The 18,130-nt window shown below is 36.9% G+C and overlaps 1 protein-coding gene across 39 annotated transcripts in view; it reads right to left on the reverse strand.

Moving 5' to 3' along the window:
* The window catches only part of EHBP1 (EH domain binding protein 1), a 370,582-nt gene that overhangs the window by 220,036 nt on the left and 132,416 nt on the right, over positions 1-18,130 (reverse strand). The window lies entirely within an intron of this gene.

Here is an 18,130-nt window from a genome sequence, read left to right on the forward strand (position 1 = left end):
TGATGAATAAGACATAATCTCTGCAGGTTCCATGGCAAAGGGAAAATTTCAGATGTAGGATAATGTGTAAATAACATAAATCAGAAATCATGTACCATTATTTCTTGTAGTATACTGATATGGGAGTTAAGACCAAAATTTAAACCTTAATTTTCAAGCTGTGTGACCTTGAGCAAGTCAGAAAATTTGAGTCTCAGTAACCTTCTCTATAAAATTAGGAGGCTAAACAGAAATCCATTCAAGTTCTATAATTATTTTCCATAAAATTATTCAATTTTCAAACCAAGACAAGAAAAACTACCATTAATGCCTTTGAACTATTATTTAATAAATCTTTATTTCTCCTATGTTTGAAAAATTTGCCTAAAATAAGGATATATTAATTTAATCAAAATATTAAAACAGCCTTTAAAAAAAACCCTGATATTTCTACCCAACGAAACAAGTAAAAATGTAATGTAGCATCCCTAAAGAATACCTTGTTTTAAAATGTGGCCTTATCTGTCAGATTATGCACAGCAATAATATACAGAACTATTAATGCATGTAGATACCTTATGAATGAATTTCAAAAATGCATCAAGCACTTGAGAAGGATTTAAGCCCTCTCAGAAGAAATACTTAAGAATATGCAAATATCCTCAACTGAATCAAGTTGAACAGATGTGACTATACCAAACAATACAAGTGTTCTTTCCCTGGTTGCTACTGTCAATCAAAGAATAAGATTAAGGTTCAAGGTTCTGACAATGAGCAAAATGAAAAAGTATGATCAGAGAGTATCAATTTATTACACTGATATGAACAAATAAGCTCTCATTGTACCTTTAGAATAGCTAACAATTTCTACATATAATATAGGATTTAAAGCCTCTGTTTTGAAAGCGTGACATATAAACTGTCACATATTTTCAGTTTTTGTTAAACAAATCTGTTTCACAAAGTATGACATTGATCCCTTAATATAATTATTTAATTTTATAACCAAATAAGCTATAAAAATTAAGATAACTTAGAAATGAGCATAATTTTGAAAACTTAGTTTAAGAATGCTTCTGCAAAAGTCTAGATTTTTTATCATATTCTGCCAATTTCATTTTTTAGAATAAAAAGTATGTAGAAAAATTATTCTGCTGAACTCAGGTTCATGGCAAAAAAAATGTGTTTTTTAAGCATCTGGTAAATCAGTGTCTTTGAAACAACAGGTAATAAAAGCTACCAAATTCTAAATACAATTAGCTGTACTACTTAAGCAATTATTTGCTTAGGAACAATGCAAAGAGCCCTTTCTGAGGTCTGGGCAGATGAGTAGACTAGAGCTCTTTTTAGTCTATGATATCCATTCCCAATACTAATTAACACAGGACCTCACTAGAGTCTGAGTCCTTAATGTACTATGTCCTTGATATAATGGCTCCCTTTTGGGAAAAGGAATTTGAATGGTGTTCCTAGTAATTCTCCACCTACCTCAGACATTGTTCTCTCCTTAAAATTAGCTATCTCAGAAAATACATTTTAAGAAGAATAGTAATGAGGGAAAATATGGGGATCTTTCACAGCTCTAACCCCACTCCATGAATTTTTGTTCTTTATAACCACCAAGTCTAAATCTGTACCCACCCAAGATGGACATCATTGCTATAATCGGTTCTATAAGAGGAATGAAATAATTGCACTCAAACAAGCATGTCTTTTGGATCCTACAGTCCTTCTTAAAGGGACTAGGGATCAGCCAGGGAGAGAGAGAGAGTTTAGAGAGAATTACTATTATTGCTGCCAGGGTCCTAATACTACTTCAGATCACATGTGGGTTGGACAAAAGAACAAGAATGAGAGAAAAAAGAGTGAGAGGAACTAGTAGAAAATGAAAGTTTGGAGATAAGAGTCAATACAAAAGTGAGTGTTGAATGTCTGTCTGAATAACTGTCTCTGGGCCTATGTTTAAACATCAGTTTGTATGTGCATCTGAAGTATTTTCGAAATTAGTTCAAAATCCCTAAAGCAAAGGTTCTTAAACTTCAATGTTTATTAAAAACCAAAAACAAAACTAAGAAACATTATTAAAAATGTTAATGCCTGAATCCCACCCCTAGAGATCCTAAATTAGTAGACCTAAAGATGGACCTAGGAATCTGATTACTGAAAAGTAATATCCCCCCTCCACACATACACACCACTACTACCAGGCAATTCTGATTCAGTTAATCTAAAATCACATTTTCAGAAACACTTCCCCTAAGTTCTTACACAAAATTATTTAAATTTAAAAATGTCACTTATTTTTCATAACTATTCTCATTGTTATAAAAAGACTTAGCCTATATATTTCCATTTCTTTGAAATACAGTCTATTGCAGTTGGAATCAGACAAACCGGGATTCGACTGTAGCACCAGCACTTATTCATTGGTTAATCTTTGGCAGATTTCTTCATGTATCTAAGCCTCAGTTTCACACTTTCAGATTGGCAAATACTTTGTAAAGTTGAACATTACCAAGTGTTGATAAGAATGTGAAACAATGCAAACTCTCTTATACTGCTGGAGAGTTTCAACTGATACAGCCACTTTGAAAAACAATCTGACATTACCTCGTAAAGTTGAATACATGCAAATCTTAACAACTCAACAATTCTCATCCTATAAATATGTCCTAGAGAAATTCTTGCAATAACACATGAAAATAATTAGAGTATTTAGCATATAGTCAGCACTCAATAAACAGTGTTTACTAATTTTTATGGACAATTTAACCTGGTTCATTACACTAATAAATAGTCCATCCAGGGTCACCAATCTTGAAAGGAGAAAACATAGATAACTGCACAATTCAATGCAGAATGTTTACTTTAAAATAGTGTAGTTACATAATTAAAATTTATGCATGGACCCCCACTAGGTTCAAGCCAAACCTAAAATGAGTTCTCCACCTCTATGGACTCTCATTGCTATTCAAGTAGTAACAATGCAAGCAACAGGTGAATAAATGTCTTCTCTGTACATGAGCATAAAGGGGGAAAGACCTTACAATTTTTCTAATAAGAAATGAACTGATTATAAAAATGAATAAACATAGTCTGAGACTCAGGACTTCTTTATAAATATTTTTAAACATCGTTAAAAAAAGCTTTTGGTCAGAATGAATGAATAAGACCTAGTATTTGATAACATAACAGGGTGACTATAGTCAGTAATAATTTAACTGTACATTTAAAAATAAGAGAAAGAATTGGATTGTTTGTAACACAAAGGATAAATGCTTGAGGGGAAAGACAACACATTTTCCATGATGTGACTATTACGCATTGCATTCCTATATCAAAACATCTCATGTACCCCAGAAACATATACACCTATGTATCCACAAAAATAAAAAATAAAAAATTATACTTAAAAAAAGCATTTAGATAATTTCACCACTTTTTCCTCCCTAAAACTAAGAACACGGTATAAAACATAATGGTAGCAAGCAATGTAGTTCAATGGCATAACTGTTAGTTCATATTCTTTTGATGTTGTTGCTGTTGTTGCTTTTTTGAGACAGGGTCTCACTCTGTCACCCAGGATAGAGTGCAGTGGTGCAAAAACAGCTCACTGCCACCTCAACCTACAGGGCTCAAGCGATCCTCCTACCTCAGCTTCCCAAGTAGCTGGGACTACACCACCCACATCTAGTTCACTTTTTATTTTTTGTTGAATGGGATCTCACTATGTTGCTCAGGCTAGTCTTGAACTCCTGGGTTCAAGCGATCCTCCTACCTCAACCTCCCAAAGTGCTAGGATTACAGGCATGAGCTACCACACCTGGCTTTAATTCATATTCTAAGAAGATGGAGAGGACATTTCTTGTCCAAATTATTCAAGTTAGTTTCCTTACAGAATAATAGTTCATTGTATGCTTTTTCATCTTTATGAACCCCACAATTAGTAAAATTAATGTAATGCCTCTCCTATTAAAATATTTGGCTGACTTTATTACAATATTTTATTAAATAAACCACATGATAGAAATGTAATCCTTTCTCCCATGCAAGAGGACTAGAGGTAAAGGCACAGAAACTTACTTAGATTTTTATAATTTTTCAGGGCTTTATTACATAGACTGTTCTATAAGATTCTGTCATATACAAATACTTTATCAGGTCTCTTACAAGACACTAAAAATTAAACTAATGGAATTAATATTTGAATTTTAAAATTATGAAATATACATAATAAAGCTTAAAACATAAGAATAATAAAATGAATATCCTATACTCACCACCCAGCTTGAGAAACAGAACATTGCCAGTACCTTACAAGCTGCATGTCCCCTCCCAAATTGTATCCTTTCCATTCCTTCCTCCAGAAGGAAACAGTATTCTAAATTTTTTATTACTCTTTCCCTTCACTTTTTGAAAATATCCTGCTGATGAATGGATCAACTAAATGTGCATATATATATATTATACACACACACACACATAATGGAATGCTATTCAGCCTTAAAAAGGACATTTTGACATATGCAACAATATTGATGAACCTTGATGACATTATGGTTAAGTGGAAAAAAACAAACACAAAAGGACAAATATTATATGATTCTACTTATATGAGGAATAGGCAAATAGAAAGCAGAATAGCGGTTACCAGGTGCTGGGGAAAAGGTTGAATGGGGAGTTTTTAATGGGTACAGATAGTTTCTACTTGGGATGATGAAAAAGTTCTGGAAATGGACAGTGGTGATGGTTATACAACATTGTGAATGTACTCAATGGCACTGAATTGTACACTTAAAGATGTCTGAAATGATAAATTTTGTTATATATAGTTACCACAACTAAAAAGTGAAAAAAGATTTATATTGTACAGTTTTGTGAGTCTTTTTACTTTTATATAAAGAAATAAAATTACCATTTTAAAAATTTGTTTCTTATCTTCAACATCATGTTCTTTTTTTTTTGTTGTTCTTTTTTTTTTTTTTTTTGGAGACAAGAGTTTCACTCTTGTTGCCCAGGCTAGAGTGCATGACACGATCTCAGTTCACTGCAACATCTGCCTCCTGGGCTCAAGTGATTCCCCTGCCTCAGCCTCCAGAGTAGCTGGGATTACAGGCACCTGCCACCATGCCCGGCTAATTTTTGTATTTTTAGTAGAGATGGGGTTTCACCATGTTGGCCAGGCTGGTCTCAAACTCCTGACCTCAGGTGATCTGCCTGCTTCGGCCTCCCAAAGTGCTGGGATTATAGGCATGAGCCACCACGCCCAGCCTCAACATCATGTTCTTAATGTTCATCTGTGCTGACATGTACATCTGTGGTTCATTAAATTTCATCGCTCCTAATATTCAATTACATGAATTTCTACGATTTATCTATCCATTTTATTGTTGATGGACATATGGGTTGTTGCGGGTTCGTTTTTTTGTTTTTTTTGAGATGGAGTCTCGCTCTGTCACCCAGGCTGGAGTGCAATGGCACAATCTCAGCTCACTGCAACCTCCACCTCCTGGGTTCAAGCAATTCTCCTTCCTCAGTCTCCCAAGTAGCTGGGATTACAGGTGTGCACCACCACGCCTAGTTAATTTTTGTATTTTTAGTAAAGACGGGGTTTCACCATGTTGGCCAGGCTAGTCTCAAACTCCCAACCTCAGGTGATCTGCTTGCCTCAGCCTCTCAGTGTTGGGATTACAGGCATGAGCCACTGTGCCCAGCTGCAGGTTTGGAATTATTAACAAAGTTGTTACAAATATTTTTACACCTATATCCTGGCACACATGTGCAGTAATTTATCTGGGAACTATTTCTAGGATGGGAATAGCCAGGTCATAGGATATGTACATGTTCACCTTTATCGGAAAATACCAAATTGTATTCCAAAAAGGCTGTATTAGTTTGTACTTTCTAAGAGTTTCCCATTTTCCCACATTCTTTAGATTTTTTGTTAAACTTTAATCTCTTATGAGGTAAATTAATAGATTTTTCCAAAATTAAAGCAACTCCACATTCCTTGGAGATAGCCAACCAGGTCGTGATGTACTTCTTTATATTAAAATATATTTCTGGCTTTGGAGGCCTAATGTTTTGCATGGGATTTCTGTATATTCATGGAGCATATAGGCCTATGATTTTCCTTTCTTTTACGCTCCCTGGTTACGTTAGCCTCATAAAATGAGCTGCGGCATCCTTTCCCATTCTCTGAAAGACTTAAAGACTCCCTAAGTGAGTTTAAATATTTTCTCCCCACCCAGGAATTTATCCATCTCATCTAAGATTTGAAATGTACTAAAGTACAATAATTTAATATATCTTTTTATTACATTGATCTCTGCAAAATATATGGTCTTGTACATTTTTCATTACCAATACTATTTATTTGTGCCTTTTCTCTTTTGTTCCCAAATGATTCTTGCTATAAATTGGTTATTTCATTAGACTTTCCAAATCAACAACTTGTGATTTTGTGATTCTTTCTAGTCAATGTTTTCTATTTCAATAGTTTCTGCCATCTTTATCATTTCCTTCCTCCCACTTTCCTTGGGTATATTCTGTTCTAACTCCTGAATTTTGAGCAGTTCTTCTTTGCTGATATAAGCAGCTAAGGCTATACAGTCATGCATCCTTTAATGACAGGGATACGTTCTGAGAAATGCATCATTCTGTAAACATCAAAGAGTGTACTTTCACAACTCTAGGTGGTACAGCCTACTACACACCTAAGCTATGTGGTATAGCCTATTGCTCTGAGGCTACAAACCTGTACAGCATGTTACTGTACTGAATACTTTAGGCAATCCTAACACAATGGTAGGTTTTGTGCATCTAAACATACCTAAACTTGGAAAAGGTGCAGTAAAAATACAGGTGTACCATTTAAAAAACTTTTTAAATGGTATGTCTGTATAGGGCACTAACATGAATGGAGCTTGCAGACTGGAAGTTGCTCTGGTTAAGTCAGTGAGTGAGTGGTGAGTGAATGTGAAGGCCTAAGACACTACTGTACACTCACCACTCACTCACTGACTTAACCAGAGCAACTTCCAGCCTGCAAGCTCCACTCATGTTAGTGCCCTATACAGGCATACTATTTAAAAAGTTTTTTTAATGGTACACCTGTATTTTTCACAAATGTTCCAGGGGTACTTAAAAAATATTTAACTGCTGTGTATATACTGCTGTCCACTTTTATGACAGGAGCATTTTTATGTAAAATCACTTGTATCACCGAATTATGATATTTTCTATGTGATAAGGAAAGTAGGAATAGAAATTTTCAAATGTGAGATCATGGAATATTTTACTAAAGTGCATGAATCAAGGAACAAATAAGTGAGAGAGTTGAGGAGCTGCTCATAATCTGGGCAAAATTCCAAGTAACAAACCTTATAATAAACCTCTTTTTTCAATTTACCACCCCTCCCTCTGAACACACACACACTCTCACACAATTTTGAGCACACTGTATATTTACTTGATACTGTATTTCATTTCAACTGGATTAATACCCTTTAAACTAATCTTGCTGCTCCTGCCTTTGCCTTGCAATTATTCTGAACACAGAAACTATGATGATCCTGATAAAGCCAGATGATCTCATTCCTCTACTCAAAAGCCTTCAATTGCCCCACAGTAAAAGCCAAAAAGCCCTTACTGGACCGACAGGCCCTGTATCACCAGGCCTTCCTGACTTTGCTCTTTGATCTTATCTACTATGCTATTGTTCCATCTTTTTTTCTGCCCCAATATACTGGCCTCCTTACTTTCTCCAATGCACCAGGTATGCATCTCCCTTAGAGCCTCTGCACTTGCTATTTCCATTACTAGGAATGTTCTTCTCATAGATATTATATGGCTAGCTCGCCCACTTCCTTCAAGTCTTTTACTAAAACTCACTTTCCCAGAGAGGCCTTCTCTGCCCACCTTACCTAAAATTTCAACCACACTCCCAATACACATTTCATATTCCCCTTTACTTTTTCTCCTTAGCTTACATGAGCAAATATGCAAATACTGTTTACTTGCTCACCACTGTATCCTAGCCCTAGAGCCATAGCATGTAGCCACTACTCAATAAATACTTCTTAAGTGAATGAAGTGTAATTCTAGGACTTACAACACTTTGAAGTACCTTTACATCATTAGTTTCTTCTGTTCAAGATTTTTTGCACATTCCTTTATAATACCTCTCCTAAACACGAGAAAAAGATGAGAGGTAACAAGAACTGTACAGTCTGTTTCCATTTGCACAGCTGGGCAGAGGTTTCTCCAAGCCAGAAAGGGGATAAACAGGTAGAAGGGACCCTGGGTGTGTGGAGAAATGGAGCAAAATAGGTATTCCTTCATTTGGTTTATGTGGGGGGAAAAAGGAAGGAAGGCAGTGAGCCACTTCAGTAATACCTTGGAAAGCTATTCCAAAAGCACTGTGGGCAAATCAGATGCCAGAAACATTATAGAATTAGGAGAGTCAGGAGAGAATAGAGCCACGTCTTAAAACTAGCTAAATCCATGACAACTCCATACACAGATTATCCCCTAACAGAAGCCACAGTCTTCTTTACAGGCTCCTCTTCCTCTTTCTGACATTTAACCTCCTCTTATTTTAGAACTGTCTCCTGTAAACAGCATATATCCAAAAACAATTTTAATCCAGTCTGATAATCACTGGCTTTTCCTGGAGAGTTTAGACTAACAGTTCTCAAGGGTTTTTGTCTTAAGACCCTTTATACACTTTATTTGAGAACTCCAAAGAGCTTCTGTTTATGTGGGTTGTATCTATCAATATTTACTCTATTAAAAGCTAAAAATCTAGAAAACATTTCATTCATTTAAAAATAACAAGTTCATATATTAACATGTTTTATGAAGAATATACTTTCTATAGAAAATAATTTAATAAGAAGAGTGTCTCTATTTTACATTTTTGTAAATCTCTTCAATGTCTTTATCTCTCTCTAAAGTCTCTTTAAAGTCTGGTTTGACAGACAGCTCTAGTCCTATATTCAATCTGTGTAATACAGATTGTTTTGGTTGAAGTATATGAAGAAAAAAATCAAGTATCACACAGATATGTAGCTGGAAAAGTATGGGAGTATTTTAATTATTCTTTTCAGATAATTTCAAGTCTTCGTATTTGATTTTATACCGAAACTCAACAAGTAGTAGTTTCTTAAAGGCTAATGGTAATATAGAGCCTGAAACTTTATCAATGAACTTCTTAAACTGTTACATTAAAATCCATTGCTCTATCATGCATACTGAATGAATCATTTATCCAGGCATGACTTTGCAACATTATAGTCATTTGAAAAATATTGATTCTCTGAATTATGCAGATATTGACACACTGCAGTATATAATACCTCCAAAAAATCATATTTGTTTATATCTTCACCTATTCCATCAGAAAAATCTTCAAGCACTGGGAAACTATCAATTTCAAGGTCTCTAATTTTCAATTGAAAGCTCAAATTTTGTCATTGACATATAATTTCAATTGCCTACCTTTAAGTGGCAGGCTCACTTTGGTCAGTTTCAATAAAACATTTGCCAAATACCCAAGGGTGAATAACCACAGTTAGTTTTTTCAAGTAAAAAGTGGTGTTCCAGGAAAAAAGTGGCTACTTTAGTTTAAAGCTCAAGTAATTGGACAAGTGCTTTTTCTTGAAAAACTTTGTCCTTTGCAATGCAGCATAATTTCTTTATGCATACTTTTCATTTTGTCACACAGCATATTAAAAAGACTAATACTCTAGTGTTGACATGTAATGAAATTAATAATTTTACCACAACATCAAGAACAGTCTTAAATGAAACCCATGTGAGGGCTAGCTCCTGGTTATAAATTTTCAAGGGTGATACTGCCTTGACCAACTAATGCTAAGAATAGAAGTGGCAGATTTCCTCATTCATTTCTATGCAGTGAGTTTATTTCTTCTTCATCCTTACAGTGATAGTACAAATCTGGGGTCTTAGCTTTATGCAACAAGGGGGTCTTATTAGAGCTTCCACCTTGGAGAAATGGGAGATGCTAGACTTTTTCTACATCTCCATGGAGAGGTAAAAGCAGTAAATCATAGGTTCAGCAGAAACCTTCAGTGGGAAAGCTATGATGAACCCTTATCTTCTGGACTTCCCCTTTCAGTTATTACTATTATTGTTTTATGTCCTTGGATTGCTTTTATAAGTGCCATTTCAGGGATGCATTTTAAAAGATTTTTTTCATATTGTACCTATTTTTAGCTATTTTCCAATATGGATTATTCATGCTATCTAGCCCATCACATTTCCAAAAGCAGAATTCTTCATTTAAATTTGATAAGAACAGAACTGAGCATTTTTATAAACATCACAACAAAGTTCACCTGTCTCACTTTGACCTGAAGTCTTTAATGTAGTATTGTTTCAAATTTATTTTATTGGAATTCTCTAGATGTGGACCTGTGATTACCAGTGCAACACGTCATGCCTTTGCTGTTTTGTCTGTTTAGAAGCTATGCCTTAACATCACCATAGGCCAATAGTAAGTACCTGATAATAAATCACTGCTTGCAGCACCAGACCCTTCTAGAGTCTCAGTCTAGTGCCTGATTCTGTTCATGCCCTTATCCATCAGAACTCTTAAGTTCTGTTCTGAGTACTACTGAATCACGGTACCACAAAATGAAGTGATGGGCAACCATAATTCTGATTGGCATTCTAAGAATATGTGAGTAGATTAGTGCTGGCTGTGTTAATCTATTTTGTGCTACTATAACAGAATACCAGAGACTGGGTAATTTACAAAGAAAAGAAATTTATTTCTCACAGCTCTGGAGGGCAGAAAGTTCAATGTCAAGGGGCCAGCATCTTGTGAGAATCTTCTTGCTGTGTCATCCCATGGCAGAATGCCAAAGGACAAGAGAGCAGGCAATAAGGGACCAAACTTGCTTTTATAACAAACCCACTCTCCCAATAAAGAACATGCTCTCAAGATGATGAAATTAATGCATTCATAAAGGCAGAGGACTCAAGATCTATTCACCTCATACAGTTCCCACCTCTCAACACTGTTGCACCGGGGATTACTTTTCCAACACACAAACTTTGGGGGACACATTCAAACCACAGCATTCCACCACAGCCCCCAAAATTCATGTCTTTCTCACATGCAAAATACATTCATTCCATCCCAATAACCCCAAAGTCTTAACCGGTTCCAGCACTAATTCAAAAGTCCAAAGTCTAGAGTCTCATCTAAAGCAGATATTGGTGAGACTCAAGGCACGATTCACTATAAGGCAAATTCCTCTCCAGATGTGAACCTGTGAAATTAAACAAGTCATCTACCTCCAAAATACAATGGTGGGACAGATGCAGGATAGACATTCCCATTTCAAAAGAGAGAAATAGGCAAGAAGAAAGGAGTAACTAGTTCCCAGAGAGTCTAAAACCCAACAAGGAAAACAACATTAAGTCCTAAAGCTAAAGAATGATCGCTTTTGGCTCCACATTCCACATCCTAGGCACACTGGGGCACATAAGCAAAGCCATAGGGACAGGCCTCAGGCAACCCTGCCCCTATGGCTTTGCTGGACTCAGTCCACCCAGCAGCTCTCATGTGTTGGAGTTTCACGCCTGCAGCTTTCCCAGGCTTGAGTTGCACAGTGGTAGCTCACAGTTTTGGCGTATCTCAGGTGGCCTCACCCCCACAGTCCAGTAAGTATCACCTTGGTGAGGACTCTGCTGTAACCTTGCTCCCATGGCTCCACCAGACACTGCCCTAGTGGGGACTCTCTGTGGTGGCTTCACCTCTGGAACAAGTTTCTTCCTGGGCCCCCAGGCTATCCATGACATCCCTTGAAATCTAGGTAGAGGTATCCACGCCCCCAAAGTTCTTGCATTCTTACAGGCCTGCAGACTTAACATCACATGGATGCCACTAAGGCCTACCGATTGAGTCCTGCAGAGATGCAGCACAAGCAGTACCTTGGCCTGCTTGAACCACAGCCATGGCTGGGGTGGCTAAAAATCACTGAGCTGGAATTCAGGAAACAGAATACTGAGGTGGCCCTGGGCAGTAAGCCTGTTAAGGCCACCCCAGGCCCATCCCCTGAAGTCATTCTGCCCTCCTAGAGCTCTGAGCCTGTGATGGGACAGGCAGCCTGGAATATCAAACTGCTTGTGGGGTTATTCTCTCATTATCTTGATGAATAGCACCTGGCTCCCTTCTAGTTGTACTCTCTTTAGCAAATGTACTAATCTCCTTAGTAAGTGGTTGCTTAGCTAAACTCTTAGTTTGCTCTCCTAAAGATGCCTTTTCACTCTTCAAATGGCCAGGCTATGAATCTTCCAACTTTTTGTGTTCTGCTTTCCTTTTAATTATAAATTCTGTCTTTAAATAATTTCTCTCCACTCACATCTCACTACACACAGTGAAAAGTCCCGATGCATCTCCTCGAATATTTTGCTTAGTTACTTCTTCTGCCAGATATCCTAGTTCATTACTCTTAAATTTTACCTTCCATAAAGCCCTTGGACATAGACATAATTTAGCCAAATTCTTTGCAACTTCATAATAAGGATGGTCTTTATTCCAGTACCCAATACCTTCTTCCTCATTTCCCTCTGAGACCTCCCCAGAATAGCCTTTATTGTCCGTATTTCTACTGGCATCCTAATCACAACTAAAATAACCTCTAAAAAGAGCTAGGCTCTCCCTACAGCTCTTGTATTCTCCCGAGCCCTCACCAAAACTACTCTCAATGCTCTATTCATAGGAATCTAGGCATTTTTTAGCCTGCTTCACCAAATTCTTCCAGCCTCTACCTTTCACCAAGCTCCAAAACCACTTTCACATTTTCAAGTATTTTTGTTATAGCAACAATCTCATTTCTCAGTACCAATTTTCTGTCTTAGTCCATTTTTTTGCTGCTGTAACAAGAGTATCAGAGAGTGGGTAATTTATTAAGAATAGAAACTTATTTGGCTCACAGTTCTAGACCCTAAAAACACCAACTCAAGAAGCCAGCATCTGGTGAGGGGTTTCTTGCTGCATTATTGCAAAGTGAAAGGTGGAAGGGCAAGAGAGCTTGCGAAAAGCGAAAGTGAGCATGAGAGCAAGAGAAAGAGGGGGCTAAACTCATTTTTATAACAAACTCACTCTCACAATAAAGAACCCACTCCCATAATAATATTAATCCATTCATGAGGGTAGAGCCCTCATGATCTAATCACCTCTTAAAGGTCCCACCTCTCAACACTGTTGCATTGGGGATTACATTTCCAACACAAGAACTTTGGGGGATACATTCAAACCACAGCACTGGACTTAAAAGTCTCAGTGGATCAGAACTTGTCCTCTGTCTCATGATTATGTGAATTATTTCAAAATGTAAAGAATTCACACACCCAATTATTTTTGTAAATATCCACTTTCTCTACTGACTCAAGAATCAAAATCATTAGAAGAGACCTTAGAAGCTTTTTAATCCAACTTGTCACCCCAATGCAAGAACACCTTATGCTGTACCTAACGGTTATAAAATTTGTTTGTGGGTACTTTTCATTCAACTTCAACCTAAAAACTCTCAAGACTTCACTCTTTCTGAAACAAAATAATTTGACATACTATACTATCAAGACTAATGATTTCTGCATTATTCTATAAATAATTAATAAGAGCCTATTATGGGCCTGGCATTCTCTCATTTAACTCTGTGATAACACTTTAAATTTTACTGTGAAATGATAAAAAGACAATCTATAAGTTAAACAGTTCTTACTTTTCAAAACTGTGATGCTGGTCCTCCAAGCTGTCACAAGTACCACATTTCTCAGGCCATGCTGAAAACATCTCTGCTTCATCAGCAGACCAAAATGGAATACTATAAAATTTAATTTGGAGACCATGGAGCAATTAAATGCTGAAGCAGACATGCCACAGGAAGCTCTCTCAACCAAAAAGACTTAATTAGAAACCATATCAGCTAAAATAACCAACTTAGATGGTCGGATGGAAGAGAGTTTGGTAGCACAAATGTAAAAGAGAAAGAATCAACATTAAAAATTGGTTCAGATACATACTCATAAACATTGTAAAAATTATATTGATTTTAGAATAATTCTAGCTTTTGTCTTAAAAAATCCAAATAAAAATCCTCAACCTTCTTAGAAGGAAACTACAGGTATACATTAAAATACAACTTAAAGTATTTAGGTCAAAGGTCTAAATGGGTTGTAGAATGTCCAAATTGAAAACAAAAAAAAATTATTAAAGCAACCCTAACCTCAAGTTGACTACAAAGTTGCTAAGGGCAGTTTATATGAATCCCTTCCCCTGTTCCCAAAAGAAAGCAACAAAAAGTTTAGTCATACTATTTTATGCAGTTGTTTATTTAACCTTAAACAAGAAACAAAACTAGCAGATCTTAAACTTAGCTTCCATTAGATGTTCTGAGAGAAATATAATAATCTGTTAGTTTAAATAAGACCTGGTACCCAAGTATTACATCTTCCACGGCCTGGACTTGAATGCATGTGCTGATAATGACTCCTAAATCTTCAGGACTAGACAGACCTATTCCTGAGCTCCTGATCTAAGCACCCAAGTGCCCATTGTTCATTTTACCCACATTACGAACTCAACATAGCCAAACTGAACTCATCTCCACTCCTTAAGCTGTTTCTCCTCTTAGTTTCTCATCTTAGTGAATTATACCACCATCAAGCCTCTCAATCTCAAGACTCATCAAAACAAGTTGGCTCTAACTGCTAAATCTCTCCAGAATCTGGACTCTTCTTCCCATCTCTACTGTCACTTCTCCCTAAATTCAAGCAAGCCTCATCATCTGTGAGCACACTAGGCTAAAGCCTCTGGACATGTCTCCCTTTCTCTAGTCTCACACACATCTCGGTTTCATCTTCCGTGATTCTGTAAGGGAGATCATCTTTTCTTTTAATGCTATACTTTTCTTTTGCTGTCCTGTACAAAACTCAGAAATACCAAAAATACGTTCAACATAAAGATATTCACTGTACCACCCTTTCTAAGAGTGACAAACTCAAAGGGACATACATGTTTAATAATAGGGAATGGTTATGTAAATTTGTGGTAGAACCATATTACAGAATGATACACAACTTCTAAAATTTAGGTTTACAAAGTTCTAATGTTAAGTTTAAAAAATTAGATTTTTATAAGTGGTATCATGTGAACTATTTTTAAAAGACTAGAGAAAAATCTCAAAATATGTACAGTGGTATCAACAAGTTGGTAAAGTTTTAAGGGTTTCTTTTTTGTACCTCTCCATATATTTATAATTTTCTGTGGTGAATTTTCTCATGTAATCAGGATAAAGGCCAAAAAACCTACACCTAGGCATATAATTTACTTTTCCTATTTTTTTTTTTAGAGATAGGGTCTCACTTTGTCAGCCAGGTTGGAATAAACGCCTGGCCCCAAGTGATCTCCCACTTCAGCCTCCCAAAGTGCTGGGATTACAGGGTTGAGCCTCATTGTCCAGTTTGGCATATCTAGAAAGAAGCCAGAGGAAATAAACACCTTATCTATAGATAAACAAATATAGTAACTACTTCCCACTTCTCAAAAACCATACAAACAAGTGTGGAGTGAAATATTTTAAAGTTTTAAGAGAAAAAGCCTACCAACCTAGAATTCTGTACCCTGTGAACTTATTCTTCAAAAGTCAAGGAGAAATAAAGACTTTCTCAGACAAACAAAAATTGAGATATTTTGTTGCCAGTAGATCTGCTTTGCAAGAAATGTTAAAAGAAGTTCTCTAGAGAGAAGAAAAAAATAACAGGTTAGAAAGTAAAATCTATGTAAAGAAAGGAAGAGCACCAAAGGAGAAATAAATGAAGGTAAAATTAACATTTTTCTTTTTTTTTTTTTTTTTTTGAGGTGGAGTTTCGCTCTTATTGCCCAGGCTGGAGTGCAATGGTGCCAGTTCAGCTCACTGCAACCTCCGCCTCCTGGGTTCAAGCGATTCTCCTGCCTCAACCTCCCAAGTAGCTGAGATTACAGGCATGTGCCACCGCACCCAGCTAATTTTGTATTTTTAGTAGAGACGGGTGTTTCTCCGTGTTGGTCAGGCTGGTCTTGAACTCCCGACCTCAGGTGATTCGCCTGCCTCAGTCTCCCAGAATGCCGGGATTACAGGCATAAGCCACCGCGCCCAGCCTTTTCTAATTCTTAACTGATCCAATAGATATCAGTTTGTGTAAAGTAGTAATTGCAACACTGTATAGATCACGTATTGTTATGCGTATGTTGTCCCGTGAATAACACAGATTTGAACTGTGTGGATCCACTTATACACAAATTTTTTCAGTAAATATAGTCAGCCCTCAGTGTCAGTGGGTTTCATATCTGCAACAAAATGCAAATTGAAAACACAGTATTTGCAGGATAGAAAACTCACAAATAAGGACTGCCAACTTTTCCTATCTGTGGGTTCTGCAGGGGGTCCTGGAACCAATCGCTGCAGATACTGAGGGGTGACTATAAATGTTTTTGTATGCTTATATATAAGTAAAAAGAATGGCAGCAATGATGTAAGAGACTAGAGAGAGAAAATAGGATTACTGCGTTATTATAAGGTACTTCCACTACCTGTAAAGTGGCATGGTGTTATTTGAAAGTGGGCTTGGATTAGCTGTAGACTGCAAACTCTGGGGGAACTAAAAACCAAACTAAAAAAACTAAAATTAAAAAAAAATTAACAATTAACTGAGAAGCTAAGAAAAGAAAGAAAGTGGAATCATAGAAAATGCTCAATTAAGCCAAGTGTGGTGGCTCACACCTGTAATCCCAACACTTTGGGAAGCCGAGGCAAGAGGATTGCTTGAACCCAGGAGTTCAAGATCAGCTAGGCAATATACAGAGATACCCTCTCTATGAAAAAATCAGTGGGGTGTGGTCATGCATGCCTATGGTCCCAGCTACGAAGGAGGCTGAGGTGGGAGGATTTCTTGAGCCCACGAGGTTGAGGCTGCAGTGAACTGTGATTGCGCCACTGCATTCCAACCTGGGTGACACAGCAAGACTCCGCCTCAAAAAAAAAAAAAACAAAAACAAACAAAAAAAACAAACCACATGAAAAACCACAAAAAGTAGAAGAGTGGAAGACAAAAACAGATATAAAGAACAAGGACAACAATTAGAAAATAGTAACTGACAGGGCACAGTGGCTCATGCCTGCAATCCCCAGCACTTTGGAAGGTCAAGACAAGAGGATCACTTGAGTCTAGGAGTTCAAGATCAGCTTGGGCAACATAGTGAGACCCTGTCTCTACAAAAAAAATATTAAAAAATTAGCCAAGCATGGGGGCACATGCCTGTACTCCCAGCTCCTCGGGAGGCTGAGGCAGGATGATCACTTGAGCCCGGGAGGTCGAGGCTGCAGTGAGCCACAGTTGCACCACTGCACTCCAGCCTAAATGACAGAGTGAGACCCTGACTCAGGAAAAAAAAAAAAAATCCAGAAAATAGTAGCAAATGAAGTAGACATTAATTCGATGATATCAATGATCACTTTGAACATAAAGGTTCTAAATGCAGCAACTGAAAGACAGCGATTGTCAGAGTGATTCAAAAAACAAGACCCAACTTTATATTGTCTACAAGAAACTCACTTTAAATATACAGTCTGGGTGCAGTGGTTCACACCTGTAATCCCAGCATTTTGGGAGGCTGAGGCAGGCAGACTGTTTGAGGTCAGGAGCTTGAGACCAGCCTGGCCAACACGGTGAAATCCTGTCTCCAATAAAAATACAAAACAATTAGTCAGGTGTGGTGGTGTGCACCTGTAGTCCCAGCTACTCAGGAGGCTGAGATGGGAGAATTGCCTGAACCTTGGAGGAGGAGGTTGCAGTGAGCCAAGACTGCGCCACTGTACTCCATCCTAGGTGACAGAGTAAGACTGTTTCAAAAAATAAATGAATAAATATACAGACACAAGTAATGCAGGTTCACTGTAAAAAAAAAAAAAAGAAAATACAAAGACATAAAGAACAAGACTATACATAAGTCCACCAAAGATATGTATTTTTACATTTTGTTGTTTTTCTACTTTATTTGTATTTATTTTTAAGGAACTGGATCATATATTGGATACATTCTTTTGCAAACTGCTTTTTAAATTAAATATAATAA

Source organism: Gorilla gorilla, chromosome 12 (genome assembly GCF_029281585.2).
Source record: "Gorilla gorilla gorilla isolate KB3781 chromosome 12, NHGRI_mGorGor1-v2.1_pri, whole genome shotgun sequence".
Taxonomy (NCBI): Eukaryota; Metazoa; Chordata; class Mammalia; order Primates; family Hominidae; genus Gorilla; species Gorilla gorilla.